Genomic DNA, 10,194 nt, shown 5'->3' on the forward strand with positions numbered 1-10,194 from the left:
GAGGAGAGAGAGTCTGATGTTTTCTTCAAAGCAAGCAGAAGACATTGGCGTTATTAGAGGCGAAGGCATCTTACAAGACTGTCAGACATAAGTTTGTTGAACTCTGGTTCAGAAGTGTGAGTGACTTGAGTTAACTGCTTATTTAAAGGTTTTGGGGAGATACATTAATTGAAGAAAATAGAAACAAGTGAATATACAAAAATTTACCAAAGAAGAAATTAAGCCTTGCTAGATGAGCAAGAAGCTTTAACATTAATATGAGCAATTCTTCACTGAGGTTTGTCTTTTTAAGGTAGTGCTGGGTGAACAGGATTAATTTTTCTTCCTGATGTTTGCAATTTGTGTTTCAATTATTCTTGAGTATAGTTTGTGTTTTCTTTGTGTAATAAACTTTAATGTACTTTGAACAAAAGAACATGAGACATCTTGTGAATTTGTTTAGTGACTGACTTTCATGGTAAACAAAACAAAATCAGTCTAGGATTATTCAGTGCCACCATCAGCTGGGATCTTAGTAACATACAGAACAGAAAAACATCTACATTTCTGTTTATTAGGCTATAAGCACAATTCTGGGACAATGGTCTAGAGATAATTGAACAAAAAGCTATAAATCTCCTGACAAGCCATTTCCCTTTAAAGCAAAATATTTCTATTTCTCTATCCAATTAAAATGATAGAATAATCAACTATAGACATCAGCATAATGTAAAAATTCACAAAAAGTAAGAATTCTCACCAACACATGAAGTCTAACTTCGGATGAACAGTTATTTATTTGTACAAAGTTAATTAACAGTTCTCACACGTGGACCAGTTTCCTACATTCTAGATTTTTTTAATATAAGTAAATATGTGTTCCACCTCTCATTAGACAGTTAACTTGCCCAGTATGCAGATTCCTTCCATTATGTGCAATCCTAAAGTACTGCCTCAAAGCCCCTCTCAAAGATGCTTTGGTGTATGTGGATTTACATACTTCTCGTAATTAATAGGTAACTTATCAAATATCTTTACTAATGGTTTAAAAAGCTTAATAGTGAGGTCTTCCCAACTTTTAAAAGTTTCAAATTAAAAATTATGGCTTTCATTTAGAGAATGAGACTGGTTCAATCATCCTAACAGAGGATGTGAATCGTCCAGTTCATTTTCTTTATGATCTCCAAAACGTAGCATCCAATAACTTTTGAGATATTAATTCCCTAAAATGAGTTCACACTTTAAGACATTTTCTGTAACAAACTAAAAGCTGATTAATATATTATCCAAGTAAAATTTAATCTAGAGAAAAGGTACTTTTTAACTTTTTATAAAAAAAACAAACCTTGTTTCGAATTATACTGCACACTGGAAATGTTTAAAATCGCAGGCTCCTCCTGGATTGGCTCACTACTAAGATTCCCAGCTGATGGTGACACTGAATAATCCTAGACTGTTTTTTTGTTTACCATGAAAGTCAGTCACTAAACAAATTCACAAGATGTCTCTTATGCTCTTTTGTTCAAAGTACATTACAGTTTATTACGCACAGAAAACAAACTATATTCAAGAATAATTGAAACACACTCTGAAAAAAAGTCCTCTTTGCTCAATCTTGAGCATACTCAAATGGACTTCCAGAGCGCACTCCAGTAATTTCTTATTCTTCAACTCTCCTCAAATCTCAATTCATTGAGCTCAGAATCAATTATCACCAGCACTCTGTGTCTGGTGATTAACCTATGACATTTCTTTCACGTGGGATAGAAGCACCCATTTGTGGTTTTCTTTCCAAAACACACTGACTCAGAATTTGCATGCAACAAAGCCACCTTCTAAAGTGTCAAAATTACAAAAGGTCTAAGTATTGATCCACAACCCCAAGGCAACTAAATCACGTGGGCCAGGCAAATTGCCTTAAAACGTGATACACCCCTTCAATTATACCAGGAATTAAAGGAGACTATACAAAAAAAAAATCTTAAATCCAGTATTTATAATACTTTCAAGAAGTCATAGCAGGCAAAATCTAATTTGCCATCCTCTGAAAGTAATGTGCAGCATGGTGGCTCAGTGGTTAGCACTGCTGCCTCACAGCACCAGGAACCTGTGTGTGATTGCTGCTCAGGCGATTGTCTGTGTGGCATTTGCACACTCTCCCTGTATCTGCATAGGTTTCCTCCCAGTCCAAAGACATGCAGGTCATGTTAAATTGCCCATAGTATTAGGTGCATTAGTCAGGGGTAAATGTAGGGTGGCAGGGGGGAGGGAGAGAATGGGTCTGGGTGAGCTACTGTTCAGTACAGTAGCTTCAATTCAAGTGTGAACTTGTTGGGCCAAATAGTCTGTTTCCATAGTGTAGGGAATCTAATAATAACATCAACTCCTCTTAGATTTTGGAGGAATGAAAATAATCCAGTGTGAAGAGTGTTTAACATTTTGTAATCATAGGTCATCCAAAAACACTTCAGAGGCTCTTGAGCGCTTTGTAAAATGAGGTCACTGTTGTAGGGGAGGATTACAACAAGACCCCAGAAACCAATAATGAGAAAGGGGTGGTTGATCTGTTGTCATGTTTGAAGTTGCCTGTTAGCCAGGACACACACACACTGCTGTGCCTTTCACAATATTGCCTGGAATACCTGTTTTAAGGGCAGGTGGTACCTCAACGTAATGTGCCCATCCCTCCTCAATGACAATGTGGCTTTTCTACTCAAGACATTAAATTGGACTTTCTTCTGACTCAGAAAATGCTTTTATGCAGTAACTTCTACAACTTCAAACACCAAATAGACCAGTGCTTAGGTAGCTTGCTACAATCTAAGAAATGTGACACCACATTTGTAGACAACTTAATCCACAAACACAGCCCCATTTTAGTAAAATGAAAGCAAATGCTTTGAATCAAAGAGTATGGTGCTGGAAAAGTACAGCTGGTCAGGCAGCCTCCAATGAACAGGAGAGTTGACATTTCCAGCATAACAGGTTCATGAAGAATGAGGAAGATAAAAGGGAGGGAGGATGGGCAGGTGGTGGAACTGGTGGGAACATAGCTGGGAATGTGATAGGTAGATGGAGGTGGAGGTGAAAGTATGCGAGTCAAAGAGAAGGGTGGAGCAGTTGGTGGGAAGGAAGATGTGGGATGCCAACTTGCAGAAAGTTTCAGGGAATGTCTCTGGCATGCAATATTGCAGAATGTTTCAGGGAACATCTCTAGGACACGCGCACTAAACAATGCCGCCACCCTGTGGCCAAACATTTTAACTCCCCCACCCCACTTTGCCAAGTGCAAGCAAGTCCTGGGCCTCCACCACCACCAAACTCTAGCCACCCGAGGCCTGGAGGAAGAACGCCTTGTCTTCTGCCTTGGAACACTCCAACCACAGGATCAATGTGGATTTCACAAATTTCACCTCCACCAACCTTATCCCAAATCCAAACTTCCAACTCAGCATTACCGCCTTGAACTATCCCATCTGCCTTCCCACCTATCTACTCCACCCTCCTTCCCGATCTATCACCTTCATCTACCCATTCCCAGCCATCTTACACCCCAAGACCCATCCCCCACCCTCCTATTTATCTCTTAGCTGCTCCTCTCCACTTTCCTGGTGAAGGGCTTATGCCCAAACCCAAGCGATCTAGGCAGATGAGAAATGATTCTCCTCCTTCTTGGATGCTGCCTGACTTGCTGAGCTTTTCCAGCACCACACTCCAGTCCTCACTTTTATCCTAGTTGAAAATACTTTGAATGCTGTGCGTTCATAAGAAACCAAAATATGCAAAAAATCTCAGATCTTACAGAATAGTTCTGAGCAAGAAAGAATTGAAGCTTCCAATCCATGGAGCGCTGGCACTAGTACTGGAGGATGTGGGGTCTGTATCTTTGGGATCTGTATCTTTGGGATATTCTACACTTGTGCAGTTCACTAAAATTCTGGCTCCAGCATAACCAGGGAAGTGGAGTGTACTTAAGTAATGGGGTTAATGGATCAAATTTAGGAAAATGTGGTAGAGAAAAGGCAAGATAGAAGAGTATTGCGCAGGAAATGATAAACAGATTATTACAGGAGGCAATTCAGTAAAATCTAAGTGTAAATCAATAGATAAGGCTAGAGGTTACAAAAAAAAGGGCAAAACTAAAGACTAGACTAAAAACTAAAGAATGCGCATAAGATTATAGGCAAAACAGATAAACAAATGAGTCCAGGTTGATAGATTTGAGACCTGAACAGACTTTAGAAAGGGCAGGAAGCTAGGGAAAGCTGGAGGAATGATTCTCTTAATTATTCAGTATTGCAGCATGCCTCTCTGTTGAGCTAAGTTCATGAAATCTGGATGAAGAGATCTAGGCAGATGAGAAATGATAACATCAAATCACTTGTGGGAGTTACATACATGACTAACAGTAATCACATACTGTATATGAATGGAGTATGAAAGAAGCTTCACCAAAGCATTTGATAATCATGGGCAAATCACTGTAAAAGGGATAAGTCAATTCAGCTTTCTCTGAGCCCAGGAGCTGTTAACTGAACTGTGATGAATCTTGCCTGAATTTAGTGCTGTTTCAAGATGCATGGCTTCAATCATTGATGTCAGTACCATGGAGGGGTGAATTACACATGAAAGATATAAAACTTTTCACTGTCAAAATAAATTTCTATTCTATTCAAAAAAAAATAGCAGATATTGAAGGGGATATTTCAGAATACACAATAGTTATGCTCTATAGCAGTGAAAAAAAGTCCAAGTAGAGGAGCCACCATTCATGATTAACTAAAAAAGATAAAAGGTAAAACCAACTTAAAGTTCCATTGGCACAAAGATCACAAGATTGGGCAGAATACAAAAAAAATTAAAATGAGAAAAGACTCTAGTATGAAAGAAAGCCAGAAATATAGGGACAGATTCTATAGATGTTTGCAAAAAAAAAATTAACATTGAGTGCATTGGTTATGAAGAAAATAAATCTAGGACATTAGCAAGGGAGATGGCAAATGAAATGAACATTATTTTACATTGGTCTTCACTAAACAGGATACAGGAAAATCCCAGTACAAATCAGATAATGAGAGGGAGGAAGGAACTCAAGCAAATGACAATCAACAAGGTGTTACTGAGCAAATTGTTGACACCACAAGCTGACAGTTCTCAGGTCCTGATGAGCTTCACCCCGGGGTCTTCACAAGAGGTGGCTAGTGAGATTGCTAATACTCCAATTTGATTTCTTCAAAACTTAAGGTTCATGCAAGGTTCTTTTAGGTTAGAAATACACAAACACACACTAGTATAGAGAAGATATTATAAATTAAAGGCTTTAGAGCAGGGTACTTCAACAAATTTAATGTAACCAAAGTTGTCATGGTTTTGTGACAGGAAAAAACTGTTGAACCAATTTACTGGAGTTCTTTGAAGAATTAAGATGCTGTGGATAAAAGGAAACCAGTGAATGTATTGTATTTCCAGAAGACATTTGGTAAGATGCCACAAATATTATTGGGAACAATGTTTGCTACAACCAATGCTCTGGTGGTGACTGCTGACTGCATAACACTTGGTGCTAATTATTGCTGAAGTGTGCCTGTGTACACTATTAAGCCTACATTTAAAAGAAGTTTTATTTTTACTCTTTTTCTAACTCAATATATTCTTCATTAATATGTTTACTAGGTATCTGTCACTTTGTTAAAATGAGAGATATTCTGAGTGCACATTCTCCTCGGTGTCAACAAGGACAGCCTAACAGATAATAGCAAACTACAGACAGAAATGGGCTATTTTCTGGTGTTTGTACAACCCTTTATAAATGATACAAATGACTTTGAAGGGACTGAAGGTATAGTTTCTACATTTGCAGATGACACAAGGATTGGAAGAAAGATAACTCCTGAATAGGACCAGAGACTATAAAGGAATGTGAGGCGGTAAAGAACTAGCAAAGGAATTTAATGGGAAAGTGTAAAAATATCAATTTTGACAGGGGAAAAAAAAACCTATTATTTAAATGGTGAGTGACTGCAGAGCTGAGATGCAGAGGGACCTGGTGCCCTAGTGCATGAATCACAAAGTTATATGTAAATACAAAGTAATTAGGATATCTAATGGAATGTTGATTCAAGAAACTGAATAAAGACACCTGTATTTCAGTATTACAAGTCAATGGCAAAAATCACACCTGGTGTATTGCACACAGTATTGGTCTCACCACACAAAAAATAAATCAAGGTATTGGAATGGGTGGGGTGCCTTATATGAAAAAGGTGTATAGGCAAGGCTATCATCCATTGAAGTTTCAAAGAGTAGAAAGGTATCAACAGATCTCCTCTGATCTGACAGCATTTGGCCCATTTCCCTGTAAACTGTTCCTATTCAAGTACCCACCCAGATGCCTTTTAAATGTTCCAATCGAAACCAGCTCAACTTCCTTTGGCAGCTCATTCCATAGACACACCACCCTCTGAAGGAAAACATTACCCCTCAGGTCCTTTTTAAAATCTTTTCCCTCTCACCTTAAACCTATGCCTTCTAGTTTTGGAATCTCCTACCCTGGGAAAAAGATTTGGCTATTGACCCACACCCATGCCCCTCATGATTTTATAATCCTTAGCGAGTTTTGAGAAGATTTGTAGTTCAGGTTGAGGTTCTGGATGTAGGTTTGCTCGCTGAGCTGGAAGGTTCGTTTTCAGATGTTTCATCGCCATACTAGGTAACATCAGTGAGCCTCCGGATGAAGCACTGGTGGCACGGTCTGCTTTCTATTTGTGTTTGGATTTCCTTGGGTTGGTGTTGTCATTTCCTGTTCTTTTTTCTCCAAGGGGTGGTAAATAGGATCCAAATCAATGTGTTTGTTGAGAAGAGTTCCTGTTGGAATGCCATGTTTCTATGAATTCTTGTGCATGCTTCTGTTTGGCTTGTTCTAGGATGGATGTGTTGTCCCAGTTGAAGTGGTGTCCTTCCTCATCTGTATGCAAGGATACTAGAGAGAGTGGGTCATGTCATGTCTTTTTGTGGTTAGTACTAGCCACAAAAAGACATGACCCACTCTCACTAGTATCCTTGCATACAGATGAGGAAGGACACCACTTTGACTGGGACAACACATTCACCCTAGAACAACACAAACCAAACAGACACACAAGAATTCTTAGAAGCTTGGCATTCTAACCGGAACTCTATCAACAAACACACTGACTTGGATCACATTTACCACCCCCTGAGAAAAAAGAACAGGATATGATATCAACCCAAGAAAATCAACGCGTAAATCAAAAGTGGGCCATGCAAGCAGCGCTTCATGCGGAGGCTCACTGATGAGGTTACCTATATGGTGACGAAACACCTGAAAATGAATCTTTATAATCTTTTTTAAGGTCACCCATCAGCCTCTGATGCTCCAGGAGTAAAAGTCCCAAACTATTCAGCCTCTCCCTATAATTCAAACCCTCCAGTCCAGGCACCATCCTCCTATGTTTGACCACAGCTCAAACCTCTGGAATGGAACTTAAACCCACAATCTAATCCATACATGAGGTCCTACCAAGTTCAAAGAAAATTGCTAGCCATGAGTATTTCCACTTAGTGATTAACAGTCACAGGATAGAAAAAAAAAGGCTTCTCAAACACCAAATTGTGATTAGAAACTTCCACTGAAAACAAAAGCAAATTGCAAATATTAAGCAAATTTCTACTATATTACTATGGGAGGAAACAATAAATTCTTATTAAGCTTAGAACTATGAACTGCTGAAAGCACATTTCAAACTTTTGTACAAAACAATTCAGAGTCGGGAGCATACTTCCAGTTAAATTCAAATCAAGTGGTCTCATCACACATCAACTCCCCCTTCCAGAACATGCAGGTCCTGGGCCTCCTCCATTGCCAAACTCTAACCACCTGACACTTGGAGGAAGAACACCTTATCTTCCGCCATGGAACTCTGCAACCACATAGGATTAAATGTGGATTTCACTAGTTTCCTCATTTCCTCTCCCCCCACTTGATCCCAGTTCCAAGCTTCCAACTCGGCACAGCCCTCAACCTGCCCATAGTCTTTCCCATCTTTCTGCACCACCCTCCTCTTCAACATATCACCTTCTCCTCTACCTTCATCTACTTATTGCATTCTCAGCTACCTGCACCCCCCCACCACACCCACCTCCCATTTATCTCAGCCCCCCCCAGCCAACAAGTTTCATTCCTGATGATCCTCCTGCTCCTCAGATACTGCCTGACCTGCTGTGCTTTTCCAGCACCACACTCTGTCTCATATCAATCTCAAAATGTCCACTTCATTCACTCTTCCATTCCTCCCCTCGAAATGTGGGACCATTCCAGTCTGTACTTCTGATCTATGCCAAAGGTTTCTCTATTGCTCAACACTCCCATGTACTTTCATGTTGGACTTAAAATAATCCCACTGACCTAGGTGGTCACATGATGTATCATGAAATAAGTCACAGCGTTTTCAAAGTACATTGCATTTATAAATAACTTAGAATTTACCAGCACAAGGTTTATTGATAAATGAGTGCAGCTTTGCTGTATATTCATAATTATATGGAATCCACACATTTCAGTAGCTGTAGAATCATGTTCCATTTTTGTCACCAGTCAGCTCCTTAGCCTGCAACATACTTGGGGATTAGTATTTTTGAAAGGTTTAATCCCAATAACAATTAACTGCGATATATTTCTGTACTACTATAGTGAAAATTTGCACAAGACCTTAAATACTGAACTGTGTTTTATTAAAAAAGACAAATGGAACATGACTCTGAAGCTTGCCAATGTCAATTTCTGATTTCTATTTATTTGGACAGGAAAAACCACTTCTGTTACAAGATATTGGATACCAGTCCTTTATATGGTAAATCCATATTCACCCAATTATCAAGACATTTTTATTATTGATTAGTGTATGATAAGTACTGTGCAAAATAGTCTGCTTTTAACAAAGTTGATACTAATTACATTACTGAGCAGGAGGAAACTATATGCAGAGAAATGGAGGAAAAAAGGCCTTTTTTAATGGACTGATTTGAAACTTTTGCCCCACACTGCATTTTGTTTTTCAAAAACGAGGGTCAATAGTAGATTCATTTGTCCTGAAAAGCTATAGGTGCACAGCTAAGCTTATATTACTGTCAGCTTTGCTACTTAATTTGAGAACATATACTGAAGCCAATGAAGTAAGCAAATAAAAAATGTGCTGCCTCAAATTAATTTTACTAAATTCACATGTTTAACTTATTTATAGCCCCCATCTCTAAACATACCAAATTTGGGGTCCTCTGATTCAGCCCACTGTACCCTATTAGCAGTAAGTGCACCATCTGCCACTTGTGTTCCATTCCATCAACTCCTCCAATTCCCCTGGCGTTCAAACATCTTCCTCCAAACCAATCTCTTGGTTAATGTTTCAATGACTTGGCATTCTTTGTTTTTAAGAAATCTAAAGCCATGGGATCTTACGTTGTAGTATGCAATTCTAGATATATGAACACACCAGTGATTGCTTTTTAAATGCTGTTTTCCTATCAACATCTCACCAATGAAAAAAATGATCAGGTGAGTAGCATGTTGATTCAAACCAAATTCACAGCCATTGCCCAATGATTCCATAAAAATAAATGTCTGTCCATACTTTTAATTGATTCCATTACTAAACAATTGACTGCATCCACAATGACCACCACTGCAAACGTCAATCTATTCAAATTTCATACAGGGAGCTTTTGCCATACATTCAGCAGACTGCACATCATTTTCAGCAAATGGCTGTTACACGTGTCACAGCTAAACAAAAGTCAGCCCCAACATTCTTACAACAGCCAAATATTTAACAGTGCATACAAGTGATTCTAATTTTTTCAAAACTTTTAATTTGAACAAACATTTTAACAGATGACTCAATTTTGGACTTCAGAAATAACTACTTACAGTTTGAGCATGAAAAAACATTTTAAATCATTGTCACAACACAGAATGGTCCAAAGGCTTTGCCAAAATTTAAGGCAATGGGAGGGATGGAGAAAAAGCAAAATAAAACTGCCCAAACTTTATAAAACAAACAGAACTGAGCCTCCTTCCAAGCATGGGTTCAGAATAAAAAATATTTGCCATTGCAATTTGAATTTATTACTTAACAACCACAGAACTTTGAGGATTCTGGAAAAGAACCGCATAACCACATTATCTGTTACTTTGCTTTA

The sequence above is a fragment of the Hemiscyllium ocellatum genome, chromosome 17 (genome assembly GCF_020745735.1).
Source record: "Hemiscyllium ocellatum isolate sHemOce1 chromosome 17, sHemOce1.pat.X.cur, whole genome shotgun sequence".
Lineage (NCBI taxonomy): Eukaryota > Metazoa > Chordata > Chondrichthyes > Orectolobiformes > Hemiscylliidae > Hemiscyllium > Hemiscyllium ocellatum.